At 37.2% G+C, this 15000-nt stretch overlaps 1 long non-coding RNA gene across 1 annotated transcript in view; it reads left to right on the top strand.

Annotated features, from left to right (window-relative positions):
- The window catches only part of LOC136826454 (uncharacterized), a 160391-nt gene extending 146854 nt beyond the window's left edge, over positions 1–13537 (top strand). Inside the window, exons 7-8 of the long non-coding RNA XR_010849613.1 lie at positions 11678–11755; positions 12280–13537. This is a non-coding gene — a long non-coding RNA (uncharacterized lncRNA). The remainder of the gene's footprint in view (positions 1–11677; positions 11756–12279) is intronic.
- Positions 13538–15000: the final 1463 nt, after the last annotated feature.

Here is a 15000-nt window from a genome sequence, read left to right as displayed (position 1 = left end):
ATTTCGGTACATGTCATTTACTATAATTATTTCATGAATCGGGTATCTGTTTCATTTGGGGTCTTGAATATCACAATACGCCATCTGTCAGGCTATTGAGAAGAATACTGCTTTGTCAGCAGAATGGAATCTCAGCTGGAATTGCCTAAAGATGAGTTTAATCCAACTCAGTGGTTCTCTTACGCATTTTCATCTTCCTTTCATTTTCCAGTTGCTGGAAGTCCCACCCTTTGCAGTTTCATTCTTTTCTCGGATTTTTTCAACTTGTGAACAAACAGCTTTTGTGTTCTCAAAATGAAATGGTATATCCCCCGTATGTGCCAGGCTCATTCATAGAATATGTTAGTAACATTTAAATATTGCAAGTTTGAAACAAAAAACATTAGCGTCATTACTAGGTCATGAATTTATTTTGAGACATTTAATAAAAACAGATCACCTAAATGTTAATCAAACTTCTCATAATTTTAATTTTTTACTTATTTATTTCTTGAACTTTCTTCCTTACCACTTACTGTCCACCATTCTCATTGTTCTACCCAACAGGAACTCACATAAAGCTTCACTTTTAGTTTAGGAGAGAAGCGATTTTGTGGGGTTATCAGTTATTGTATAGAATGTTTCTTTGAGATTAATTTATGCCCCAACTCATTTATAACTCATATTATTCAGATGGAAAACTGGAACTCTCTCACTGATCATCATCATAGCAAATATTGAAGATGTACTGATGCCAACAAATTCTCTGCACACTATCATTTGTGTTCGCTTCTTCACCCTGCCCGGTAATATTTCAGTGGGGAAGAAAATAGCAGAATGAAAAAGAATAATACAATTGTACCATTGCAGGAAATGTTTGTAGAAGAATGAGGTTATATATTCACTTCATACGGTACACATGTAAAGTGAATGAAACTGAAATTTGACACGCTCATTAAGTCTTTTCACTCGTTGACCCTTGACTGCTGGTCGTTTCTTACTATATTGTTTAAGCATAAGCATTGTCAGGGTTTCTGAATGTTCCGGATCTTTGGTGACTTCTTTGTGAGGCTGGATTTAGCTGACGCAGTAAAGCCTGGTAGCTACTCTTGCTGAGATCCGTACGACCATTCTGCTGAAACCATTTTGTGACAGTTGCGGGAATCCAGAGTGTACTTTAGCTTTTCCGTGTTAGAGCATAGCAGAGGGCACTCATGGTAGAACTTAGTTTGAACCCTGTTGTTGTCTTGCTTGTTTTCTTTGTGCATTAGGCGTCGCAGGAAAAACAGTTACGCCTTTTGTATTTAGCTACATGTAGGTCCTTGTCCGGGGTCGATTTATATTCATTACAAACTACTTTGTTTCTTCAACAACTATGGAAGTACTTAAACATGGTAATAAATCACTGTAGACTTTCTTGTTTCTTGTCGTTTGCAAAGACTTTTGGCTTTTTCAATATAAGAATTGCTGATAGGCCAAAAAACTTTGTATGTCACTGTTATGATAACATGGATTCTCCCAGAATGATGGGAGATTTCAAAGACATCTTACATCGTGGATTGTTCCAAAATAGGTAACAGGTAGCTGATTACTGAGTAGAATGGATGAAATGTTCTCTTAATACAAGGCTTTCACATGCTCACCCATACTTCTGTCGAGAAAAGAATGAGCCATGGCTTTGGTGTTAGCCTCAAAATATAATTCCTTTTTTCCTCTTTAGATTAAATTGGTTACGGTCATATTGTCGCCATAAAACCTTACCAAGGCTTATCGTACATGGTTCCGAGAAATGCAAGAAGCAAAAAAGGGACACAATTTCATATCTGCCAGCAGTAATTAAAGATAGCATCTCTGAGTTGACAGACTTTGGCGGTATGGATATGTACTGTGCTGCTTAGGATTTACAGTAGAGTTTTTTTTTTTTTTAGTATCATGCTAGTGAGATTCCGTTTTCTCCATCATTAAATCTAGGATTTGTCAGAGACGAAACAGTTCGAAGAGTTTTGAAACTTTTCGCAGTCGAGATGGGGAAGCTAAGCTCTTAATGCCCAGTCACAAGGACGACTGCCGCCAACCACTGCAACAAAAGATGCTCATGCTGTTGCAATGACATAGTAATTTTACATCATTAAAGGAAAATTTCGTTCCTAAAATATATTGTTATATATAACGCTATTCTCCGTGGAGGGATGGTGCCGTCAGTGCACCTCACACACTGCACTGTATGCATTGCTTACGGCTTTTGAAGCGTCCTTTCGGTCTTTAGCTGCAACTCCTTTCATCCCTTTTACTGTACCTCCATTCATGTTCTCTTGCTTCCTTCTTACTTTCTACCCTCTCCCAACAATTGCTTCATGTGTAACTGCGAGGTTTTCCTCCCGTTACACCTTCAATGGATTTTTGCTCTTAATTTCCCTTTCATCGCTGAGTGACATATTAGGTCCCAGCGCTTGGCCTTTGGCCTAAATTATATTTTCAGTTCCATTCCTATATAACGCTGCTAATATGTAAACCCATTCATTTATTGCTAGATTTAATCTGTATGCTGACAATTCAGGGAAGTATTGGAAAGCCCTTCTTTTCCATTCACCGCGCGATAACAAAATTGTCAATGTTTCGTTGCAAAATGACGAAAGCAAGAGACCAAAAGATACCACAAAATATGGTCGTGTTGCCTCACCCCTTAAGGCCGCCACTAACGTTCAGTTATACGTGCACAGTTGTGCCTGCACAGTCGGCCTATGCAAGCAGATCTTCACCATAACGATACAGTCTTTTTCCACAGTCCTCCGTAACAGCCATGGCGTCAGCACACGATGCTCTGGCTGTAATTGGCTTGCTGATATATATATAAAAAAATCCTAAACGTCAAGTAAGACGTCCTGTGAAAGAGTGGTTGAAAAAAAACTAATTCAATAATCCCGCGTGAATTTGTTAAGAGTTTAAATTTGGCCCCAAGGACTTTCATAATGTTTATTGAATATTTTATGGATGAAGGAAGAGTTTCATGGCAAGATAATTGTGTTAATTAAGTTAGTAATTGTTTTTCATTTCAAAGTTGACATATATAGGCCTAATATTGTTTTCTCTTTCATTAAAATGCTTAATACTGATTTATTTTCGTTTTAAGAATGACTTTCTTATGATGTGTTACAACGAGTAAAAATCCATAGTTTACTACTGTTTCTTTGTTCCATTTGCGTGTTATTAGTCAAATTTCATGTCAAAACGGCTTACATGGGATGTGAGCAAAGAATAAACATGCAGTCTAATATTGTTTTATTTTTTCATCAGAATGTTGAATATTTTGTTCTCATTTTAAAATTGAATTGCATATATGATGCATAATCATGAATAGACGCATTATAGGACCATTCTTGTTTTACGTTATGTCGCCATAATGAATATTTATTCTCATTTAAAAATTAACTTGCATATATGGTTTATAACCACGAATAAACATACACAGGTTTAATCTGTTACGATAGCCTTTGGATTTCACTTGCCCAGACAGTCTCATTCATACAGACATCAATGAAATCTACAAGACATTCAGGAATGGTGCTGCCAATTTCAACCTTCGTTATACACAATTATTTTTCCATTGAAAAAATGGCAAAATTATAAATATATATTATCAGACATCCGTATCAATCATTAAAAAAAAGTAAGTAAATCCAATATATCATCAATTTAGGTATAAACACTTCAGTTTAATAAAACTCAAATCTGCGTTCTCGATTTCTACATGACATCTGTCCGGGACAGAAAGGGAACTGGCAACTGAGCCAAAATAATTGCCTCCCTACATTAACGTTGAAGTGCGCATGCGTAGCCGTGTGACTGGAGGCTCATCGACTGCGATGAGCCATTTGCTCAGGCCGCCTCCGCAGGCGAGATAATTTGTGCAGGTTGCTCACATTAACGTTCAGTTTTGCCTGCTCAGGCCGACTGTGCAGTCGTAAATGAACGATAGTGGTGGCATTAAATGTGGACTCGAACAGATTTCTCAGAGCGTCAATAGATGACTCTTCTCCTTCTGTACTCGTTGATGACGTCACGGAATGGCGAAAAATCCGATTTTGTTGTGGTAGCCGACTAATCGCGATGCATCGAGTGTCATCTTTTACTCTTTTTCTTGCTTTCATCGTAACAGACGGCTGGAATAACAGCGATTGTTTTCACAGTCTCCTGATTATTAAAAACAGGTAATACTTTGCATTTCATAACGTGTGACTCAGTTGCAATGTGCGTAAAGTATTCCCGGTACAAGAGGGTGTCCATACTGTTAAGCTTGGCAGATGCTTGCAACCAGATTGATGAATGCTCGGTGTTGGTGTGTTGTCAGCAGTGGCCACTTTCCATTTGTTTCATCACTCAGTCTTGCACTGATAACAAACGACTGTAAAAGCTGAATATTAAGATTAAAAATCTGAAACGGCAGCCCACAACTTCAACTGGGATTTTGTTCTAAAGCCGATCTCGCACATAGGCCTAGTGGTGGCTTGCACCACTAGTAGCGTAATGTTCGAAAGTGATGCATCATGGAAGCTTTGCAGTGCCACCATATAACACAACCAAACGATGAAGCAGATTAAACATGTGCAGCGAATTCTCATAGGTAAGTAATGTACAGTTGATACAAGGTCGTTTGTGTTCTGGCATCATGTGATGTATAGCCAGTAGCCTTAGGTAAGGAAGGTATGGCGGAAGATGCCATGAACAGGAATATTTTTACTTCCGGGAGCATTTACTGTGCGTTTAGCCAAGTAATATAATACTATCCCTACTGTAAACGCGTTCATTAATTAGAATACTGTACTTGCTGGACAATGGCCACCTTTCCGTAGATTTGGCTGAAAGACTTTGGCTGTATGATATGAGCCTAGTTTATGCTATAACTGATAAGAAAGGAACACTTATTTCACAAAATGGTATAAAATATAGCAACGGGGACGAGTGAATTACGCTTTTATCGTACAGATTTGAATTATGTTTTCGTCTGGTAGAAATGCACTGGAAAGACTGACTATTCTTCCCGCGCTTTGGTACCGATTTTTGGTATAAGATGACGAAGATGTACATTTTCACTTTCACGTACATTACTGGATGTTTTGAGTAAACTACATGGAAAAGGAAGCCAGAATACTTGTCTGTGTGACAGCACCGTAATATATTCACTAAACAGAGTAAGTAGTAGGCCTAGTCCTTAAAGCTATGGCTACTTGCTGTGTGGTAACGCATAATAACTAAGACATTTAAATTTAAATGTAAGTGGTTGCTCTATAAATGCACATTTGAAAACTTAGAGCTGCTATCAGTTTAAAATACAAACCACGAATATGTCACAACATTATTTTAAACAATTTAGGCTAACTGGTTTTTTTTTCACTTGTAGGAGTGATGTAGAATGTGAACTACTTTACGCAATTCAACTTGCATAAGGTGAAAATAAAACGTATTTCATGTGACCTCTTATGAAACCTACATAAACTTAGACCGCAAAGCACCTAGGGATCTCACTGATTCAGGGATGTTGTTCATAGGTCTAATTGAAATAGGCCCCCAAACTTTTGCATGAGAGTCGTCGAGCATCGAATCAAATCTCACATGCACACACCAGTCGTGCATGGGCGGTGTATTCGGGAGTTTTGTGAAGGTTCACATTACATTTGTGTATTGTGTGTTTACTTAATTAACAGTTGAATACTTCAAGAAAATTTTACAGTAGTTGTTAACCGGTCCTGGTCGTTTCGGCCGTAAGTCACTTAGGCCGTAACATCCAAAACAATGTAAGACGTTATGTTTATGGTATTTACCGTCATGTTTATGGTATTTACCATTATTATTTCATGTTTTACGTACATCCCCAAGGGGCTGGTACGAAACACGGCGCCCATTTTGCACGTAAACGTGCTTACTGCTTAAATGACTTACGGCCGAAACGACCCGAATGCTTGGTAACTTGTACGAAAAATGTAGACCTCTGTCAGTATACCAAGTATGTGTCTACACTTTATTGCATGGAAGTGTGTCTGTATATGTAGGTTAACTTATGGAGTGTTGGTCACCAGAATGTACACGAGTGGCTATAGGGAAGAGAGAGAGAGAGAGAGAGAGAGAGAGAGAGAGAGAGAGAGAGAGAGAGAGAGAGAGAGAATTTACTACATCGTTTATTGTTTATGCATTTTCTGCACACATGATAGATACCAAAATATTGGTTTGATGATTTCCTTGGGCTTCATGATTTATTATAACTGCATTTGTGAGTGAAGTTTCTAAATATCATTAATGCATAGAAAGTTGTTGAGTAAGGTACTCTTCTAATTCCATGTCGTAATTTCAATACTTTGATCACTTAATTATACTGTTAGTGAGAAGTCTATGTGCTTGTCACATGAATTTCCTTACATTTAGTAGTAGATCCCTTAGCCATAATCGGTGTTAGCCGATCTATCAGTGAAACGTTGTCTTCAATAAGCATCTTGTCCTGGCAATACTGTTGATAATATCGGCTGCTGATTGGATAAATTCCATTGTATTCGAATGTATACAAATAGACTTTACATTCCTACCGAAGTACTTATTTACATGTGAGACATGTGAAAGACACAATGAAATGTTAATAATAAATATGCCCTTTTGACTTACTACAGATATACAGGGCCTATAATGCCCAAAGTCTTGACTGCACAACCTTTTTTTTGGCGATTGTTATAAGTGTTTTATAACTGACATCTGTGTATTAAGAAACTACAAATCGAGTCATTGTATAGATTTGTTACGAGTTCTTAGAAGTATATATCCCATTCATACTACCAGTGTCTGGCATATTTGTTTCAGGTACGTCTTTTCTTCATAAATTTTTCAGTAACTGATAAAAATCTTTATGACAAGAAAGACAATATAAGAAAACAGACGAGTACTCGGTCAGAACCGCAAAATTCCTTTCTAGTCCGAATGTTCGAATAGTTATCATTGTTTTTCTTTCATGCTAATCTCAGTAATAACCTCCCTTATAATATGGCCTATTCTATGAAAGTAATAGACGTCGCGTCATAAGAAGAAAGTGAGTTGGGTCCGTGGTGTTCTTTGCGGGGCGGGGCCGTAATGCTACAGCAGCTCTTTAAAAATCCGGCGGGGAACATGAGCAAACTCGCTATCAACAAGCCGGGTTGTATTTCTTGGCAACCCATATACAGTATATGCAAGGAAGATTTATTTACAATGAAAGATGATTTATTATCAGTGTACTTGACCTGTGTGAGCCTAATGAAGCTAAGCATTCAAAACGCAGTCTCATGATTTCAGTTTTCGCAGTGATGTTAAAAGGAGCACATTTCTAACATTGTTTGAAATACGTTTCTCTCATTTGTCACGTTCAACAAATTATTGATTAGAAACCCAGGAAACCTTATAACCGTCTTCGGTCTGTGACTTCGAATACCGGTCTGTTATTTTGGTGGTACTGATAGATATTATAATTGGGAAAGGCAGGTGTGAGGTAAAATCAATATAGGCTTATGCACAAGAATGCCCTACTCGTTCTCCGTTACTAAAACTATTATTAGAGGTGCATTTAGTGATGTATGTATGGTTTTCTGCGGTGTGCCGATTTTACGCCAAACCGGGCAGCAATAAAAAAAGGCTAATAAGTGACAAGGAAAAGCTCAGCCTAACCGAAAATCTTACGCTTTTTTCGATGAGCATAACGTAAAAATGTGTAGGGTATTTTGTTTAATGTTACAATTTTAATATGAAAACTAATGAATTTCGTCGATTCTTTAGTTACGAAAAATCGAGGCCTAGTTCTACTGTACTGTATATTACAATGCTTCAAGACCATAGGGTCACTGTTATTTCTCTCACCATTCGTTTGTTATTCTCTCTCTCTCTCTCTCTCTCTCTCGCATTCGTGTTTTTCTTTCTCGTCCTCGTAAGGGGGAGTGGGGTAGACCCTTCAGTGCACCTCACGCGGTGCACTGTAGGCATTACTTATGGCCTGTCCAGACGAGCGGGCGTGCCCGCCCGGTAGCGCGGTAGGCGGGCAAATAATGCCGGGCTTACCCGTGAGTGTTGTCCAGATGGCAGAGTTGACGAATGGGCGGGCGTGCCCGATGATGCCAGTACCTTGTCGAGTGTCATACGAAAAACACGGTGGCCAGTACTGCTCAGACAAAAGGAACTGTTGTGCAGCATAACAATTGGTGTATGTACAAAGAAAAAGACGAGAGTGTGGTGCAAGGATTGGCTGAGTAGGAGAGATGTTTACGGGAGCCCTACAGCAATAGTACGTGAACTACAATATGGCTGTGAACATAATTGTAGAAACTATATGGGAATGAGAGTAAGCACATTCCATACACTCCTAGCAAAGGTAGAGCCATACATCCGAAAACAAGATAAAACATAGGACACAGCATAACAGCAGAGGCTCGATTGGAGGCAACGCTGAGATTTTTAGCAACTGAGAGAGAGAGAGAGAGAGAAACTGGAATTCGAACAGAAATTAAGTAACAATAAAACGATGTATGAGAGAGAGAGAGAGAGAGAGAGAGAGAGAGACTGGAATTCTAATAGAAATGAAATATCAGTTACTAAAAAGGTCCAAGAGAGAGAGAGAGAGAGAGAGAGAGAGAGAGACTGGAATTCGAATGGAAATGAAGTAATAATTACTAAAACGGTCTACGAGAGAGAGAGAGAGAGAGAGAGAGAGAGAGAGAGAGAGAGAGAGAGAGAGAGAGAGAGAGAGAGAGAGAGAGACTGGAGTTCGTATGAAGCAAAATTGCCAAAGGAACAGCTTCATCTTCTTTTGTAATTTCAGAATTACAGTAGACATTTGGGCAAACGACCTTGGAAAAAAACATGGCTGATCCAAGGCCGAATTAAACATGAATATTTTTACACGTTACGTCTTTCTTGTCTTGGTAGAAATAATATGTCTGGGAAGAAGATCTATAAAAAAATGTTTGTCATTCAATCACAATTTTGAGATTACTCTGAGAACTATAAGAATAGTTCAAGATATTTGGTGTCAGTATAGACTAGAGTCACGACTGTATATGTATATATATGAGTATATGTATTTATATTTCATATACATTAAATATATATATATATATATATATATATATATATATATATATATATATATATATATATGTATGTATGTATGTATGTATGTATGTATGTATATGTATATGTTCAGTTTCAAGTTGATTCCACGTGTATTTTTTATGTGTATGCACAAAATGTTCACACATACGAAATATATATATATATATATAATATATATATATTATATATATATATATATATATATATATATATATATATATATATATATATATATATATATATATATATATATATATGAATGAATTTTATCACATCACCGTCATTCATATACCATTAAGCTACAAATGTCCATTAATATCCAATTCGCTCTACCTCGGAAATAATACATTTTCATATATGTTACCCACAGGGGAATTTTTTAGTTGATGATAAGTTCGTCGTCTCGTGGGGCCATGGGACGACGAACTTGTTATCAACTAAAAAATTCCCCTTGGGGTAACATATATAAAAATATATTCTTTTCGAGGTAGAGCGAACTAGCCGTTAATCAGCTCAGTGGTCTGGTAAACCTAGGGTATACTTAACTTTGGATATTAAAGGACATTTGTAGCTAGGCATTTGCTTACGTTAATTTGCTTATTTTTGTAAGATCCTGTTACCTAGTCTATTAGCTTTGCTTTATTTGCTTGTATACTAAATGCCAAGGTATGCTCAAGTTAAAAAGATCTATGATGGAAGAGTCCTTTCATTTTCAGATCACCGGGCACCGACTGGTGATTTCGCTTAACACGGACACGACCATTTCGCTGGTTTGCTCGTTATATGAGCCCGGTGACATGCATGCCCGCCGATCAGGCCCGCTCGTCTGGACATGCCTTATTAAGGTTCTTTGCAGCGTCCCCTCGGTCCATTGCTGCGACCCCTTTAATTGCTTTTACTATACCTCCGTTCTTATCCTCTTTCTTCCAGCTTACTTTCCAACCTCTTCCAACATTTGCTTCGTAATGCAACCGCTAGGTTTTCCTTCCGTTACACCTTTAAATCCTTCTTAACTCTCAAGATTCCTTTCAGCGCTGAATGACCTCATAGGTCCCAGTGCTTGGCATTTGGCCTAAATCTTATATTCACATTCAAGTTTCTCTCTCGTCACTTTCTATAAGCATTCGTTTGTTATCATTTCTCGTGTCTTTCCCCAACATTTTCCTCTTTTCCTCAGTCTGTGGGAGAGTACATACCACAACGTTGCCGTGACATCTGTCAGTGAATGTTAATTTTCCGGTGACAGATGAGTGGAAACAGAATATAGACATCGTTCAGTTCAGTTTATATATTTTCTGAATCAGTACATTTCGTAATGTATATCCAGTGGCATTAGGTTCAGTGCTTGTTTTTCGCGACAGCCATAGGGAAGTAGGCATACATAGTAGCCTCTCATGCTGTGCAACAGATTCTTTGGAATGATAATGGATGTGATGCGTTCACAATGTTATCTTAAAGAATACCATGTAGAAACTGACAGACACAGTAAAGAGGTGGGATATTGCTAGTACTAAGGATATAAGAAAAAGAATGCAGTATCAACGATATATGAAAAACTCAACAGATTCATGAAGCATCAAAAATAGTGAACTAGGATATGGCAAATTTTGCATTATAGCAGTGTCTGGCATCTTTTCCAAAGTTTAGTCGTTGGACACTAATAGATGGCGGTTAGGCGCTTATTATTTTTTTTCTAAACGAAACGGGAGTCTTTCCTATTTTGCTTGTATCGTATATCTGGATCAGTCTCGTGAAAGGTTGGCATCATCTAGGTGTGACCATTTCATAATCTCTGTGTATGTGATCAAGTTTATGTGACACTGACTTTTCTTACAAGTTTCTTGGTATCCAAGACATTTTGGGGTGTTCGAATTATACGACATTAAATTAATTCATCTTCTAGAACGTAGAGTAGTAATTTTGCTACTAACTGTTCTGGGGATCCTTATTGGAAGAGAAATCATGCTTCCTCGCGTCATGGTGAGTTCTTGCTACTGTTTCTTGGATAGCTTCACCAAATAAGCGATTCATTTTTTGATCAAGAGTAGAATGATTTCCGTATTATGAAGAATTTGGGGTAAAACTGCTCCTTCATGAAATCAGTGATTTGCTCCATCGTTAAGTCATTAGTGTCAGCGGGTGGCTTTGTTGCATGGCCAGGTCAGTCAGGCATGAATATGTCATACTTGAATGCCTAAGATTACCGTACCTCCATTTATATTCTCTTTCTTCCATCTTGCTGTCCAGCCTCAGTTAACATTTGTTTCATAGTACAACTGGGAGGTTTTCGTCCTGTTGCATCTTTCAAACCTTTCAACTCTTAATTTCCGTTTAAGCGCTGAATGACCTCATGGGTTCCAGCGGTTGGCCTTTGGCCTTAATTCTGTATTCTATTCCATTCCATTCCATTTTCTGTTCCATAAATGGGTTAACTTACTGTGATTCGGTCGTGATGATAGGACTGAGAGAAGCTTAGAATACATTTTTGAAGGTGGGGCAATTAAGGGCTAACTAATGTAACAGGCTGATGTGAAATGCCTGACATTTGCTGATGATGTACCTTTTTTTTTTCCTCCCCCAGCAGTTCCTGCTGTACCAGGCGGATGAACTCTGCAACTTTTGCCTTGGCTGCCGTGTGGAGAGAAATCATGCTTCAAAGGTATGTAATCTTGCTTACTGGTTAGTAGGAACGAGAACGTGTTCTGTTTGCCACTGCAATTTGGTCTGCTCGTTTCTCCCCCCCCCCCAAACGTTTTAATGGTGGTAGGGGTTTGAGAAGAGCAAAAGTTTACGCTTGTTTTGTTTGTACAAGAAGTATTCCGATCTGTAGCAAGAAACCATCATGCGTATTTACAGAGAAATGTGCGTTGTTTATAATGTGCATATGATACATATGCAAAGTGAACGACGGTGTAGGACTGCAGTTGCTAGTTATGTCATTCTTGGGGTCAGGGTTCCGTCGTTGGAACGCTCACTTGCAAAGCTTTCATTAAACTGTTTGCCCCTTAAGGTTTCTTGTTGTTTATTTAAATATATTTACGATATTTTAATACAAAATTAGCATCGCATTGAATAAAATTAGTTGGTAGGTTGCGTAAAATGAGAAAAATTGTATAATGTTATAGAATCCTTTTGTTTTCCTAATTAACGGGGGTACCTTTTAATATTTCTTTTTTTTTACAGTACGCGTGTAAAACACTGAAATTAACTTGGTTCGGATACTGTGAAAAAGTTAGATGTAATTAGACACATTTCAAACGAATGCTTAAAGTATCTTGAGACAGAAAGCCTTCACTTAAAAAAGAAACGCATTCACGGAAGTTAATCAGGAAGAAATCACCAGGGAGTCTCAAGTGAGCATAGCAATAGGCCAAACAAAATAATAATTTTTTTTTTTTTTTGTCTTAGATTATATTATTTTTCTACCATGCTTACATGGTAAAGGTGATACAACTCCTAGTAACATGTAATTACTCATTTGTTATTGATTGTCTTATTTTGTATTTTGACCTTTATTTAAAACATATGTACAAAAGCATTTGAAATATATGGAACATTATGAGGAGGGGTCTGGGATATTGCAGCCACACCTTTTGTGCAATTCTTTTTATGGTTCAGCGATATACATTTGAAAACCCACAATCTTCCTGTTTAAATCCCGCAATTTACAGTTATACGAATTTTATAGCAGCTCAACATGTCCTTATTTTTGACAGCATGAATAGCCTTAAATAATCTACAGAACTGAAAAGGAAAAATTTGCGAGATGCAGATTATTTTAATTTACCTCTGAATCTGAACAGTAACGGTAAAAAAAAAAACATCAGTTTATTTGAAAGGCATGAACAAGTTGATCGTAAATGTTCCATGTTTTGTAAAATACTGGAAATTTTTCTAGTGGATGAGCATATTGCTCTTATCCTTCATCCCACGAATAGCCATGAAAAATCACTCGGCTTCCATGAATCTGAATTGATGACAATAAGAATTCAATTGTGTACTTCTTAACTGAAACACAAGACCAGGGTAGTTGTACTTACTTCCATTATGAGCAAGGAACTTGAATTCCGTTTCAAGTAGACTACACTTTTATACTTACTACCCAGTGCCATGGGTTGCAATATCCTAGACCCCAACTCATAATGTTCCATCTGTTTCAAGAGCGACGATTTAATCACGTGCTAAAAATATTAAAGGCCGCAGATATCTCGTGCACCAGAAAAGCTATGTCAGGAGGAGTTATAATAGTGACTTTCGATTATACGTGATAGGTCACTTTTCTTTTATTGAAGATGGCACCGTTGTAATGAAAAGAAGGCAAATGGTGCACTGTTAGGTCTCTTATCTCGTTGTTTTAATGATTCATTTCCTTAATGTTTCTCTTTATATACAGTAGTTGTATGTAAGTTTGTATGTATGCAGATATTAAAGATCTTTAATAGCCTTGTGTGATTCTTGAAAAATGACCATTAAAATGAGCGCACTAGAGTGTTAAAAAATCACTTGTAAGTGCTTATTTTGTTGGCTTATGATAACGAAATTTGAGCGACTGGAAAAACTGTAAAGCATTTCGTTGTTCGGAAATAAAATATTGCTCAGACAAGATCCAGCTCGCCAAAAACAAGTGAAATATGAACAGCCTGCTGGCTGGTACAAAAGAAAAAAAAATTTATTATTCCATAGGAGACTTCTGATTGAATTGTACAATTTCTCAGTTCCCTTCCTCGACAACTCTTAACATATTCAACCTCTGTTGCTAGATCATGAGAGGGTAGCCTTTGAATCCTCATTTTCAACTTATTCCTTCCTTCCGTCATTTTAGTTTAAGGTCCCACTATTCAAAAAGCAAAAACGATTTTTTCTTTCTGAAATTCCGCCCACGATTATAAGACTAATATTGTAAATTTTAGGTTGTGGTTATACACTTCAAGATCGACTTTTAATTTTGCGTATTCAGGTATATTTTTCCTGTCCTGTTGTTGTGGTGAATTGTCTTCTTATGGGAGCATTCTGACATTTCTGTTTATCTTCAGGCAAATTATTTAACTTATTTATGAAGCATTTGCTATAATATCAGGCAAAGCTGGTGGACAGGAAAAGATTCGAGACTCAAAAGGATAAAGCAGAGGGTCAGTGAAAACCATTGTACTAATGCAAATCATAATGTATTATAGAGCAGGACGTGATTGTGATCCGTTAACCCCAAAAGCAATTTGAGTGTTTAATTTCGTGGAATCACATAAGAGCAGTTCCAGAAGATGGTCTCCGAAGGCTGATCAGCCATTTACCACTATTTTGTAAACTGCCAGTCATACTTGCCTGACGAACGAAACGAGAGTAATTTTGCAAAAAAATTATTGCGAATAAATCGTGCTGGATGACATTGATTTATAATTTAACAAGGGCTAAGGCAGGTTTAAAGCGACAAATATATTTTCTAAAGTAAAAATACCATTTCATAACAACAGTATATTGAAAAATACTGAGAAAGGATGGGCGTTGATCAGCATGTAATTTTTCCCTATATATATGTAGAACGAACACGTCATTAATGGATAGTAATTGAATTATGGTATTTGATTTTTGTGAGAATGAGAAGATAGAAACGTTTACTTTTGAACTAGCATTTTACCTTAATGAAGTATAAACAGTGATATTAGACTTATTCGAGTATAGAATAATAGTACAGGTTCTCGTATGGGTGCTGGCAGAATATTAAGCAACATATTTCAGATCTCATTTGATGTTCTTCGGGTACTATCACAGCCTACTCTAAGAATTATATGTAGTTGAATATATATATATATATATATATATATATATATATATATATATATATATATATATATATATATATGTGTGTGTGTGTGTGTGTGTGTGTGTGTGTGTAAATCCGGGATTTGA

The sequence above is a fragment of the Macrobrachium rosenbergii genome, chromosome 41 (genome assembly GCF_040412425.1).
Source record: "Macrobrachium rosenbergii isolate ZJJX-2024 chromosome 41, ASM4041242v1, whole genome shotgun sequence".
NCBI classification, from domain to species: Eukaryota; Metazoa; Arthropoda; class Malacostraca; order Decapoda; family Palaemonidae; genus Macrobrachium; species Macrobrachium rosenbergii.
The sequence above is the reverse complement of the archived record's forward strand: the minus strand, read 5'-3'. Positions and strand labels throughout refer to the sequence as shown.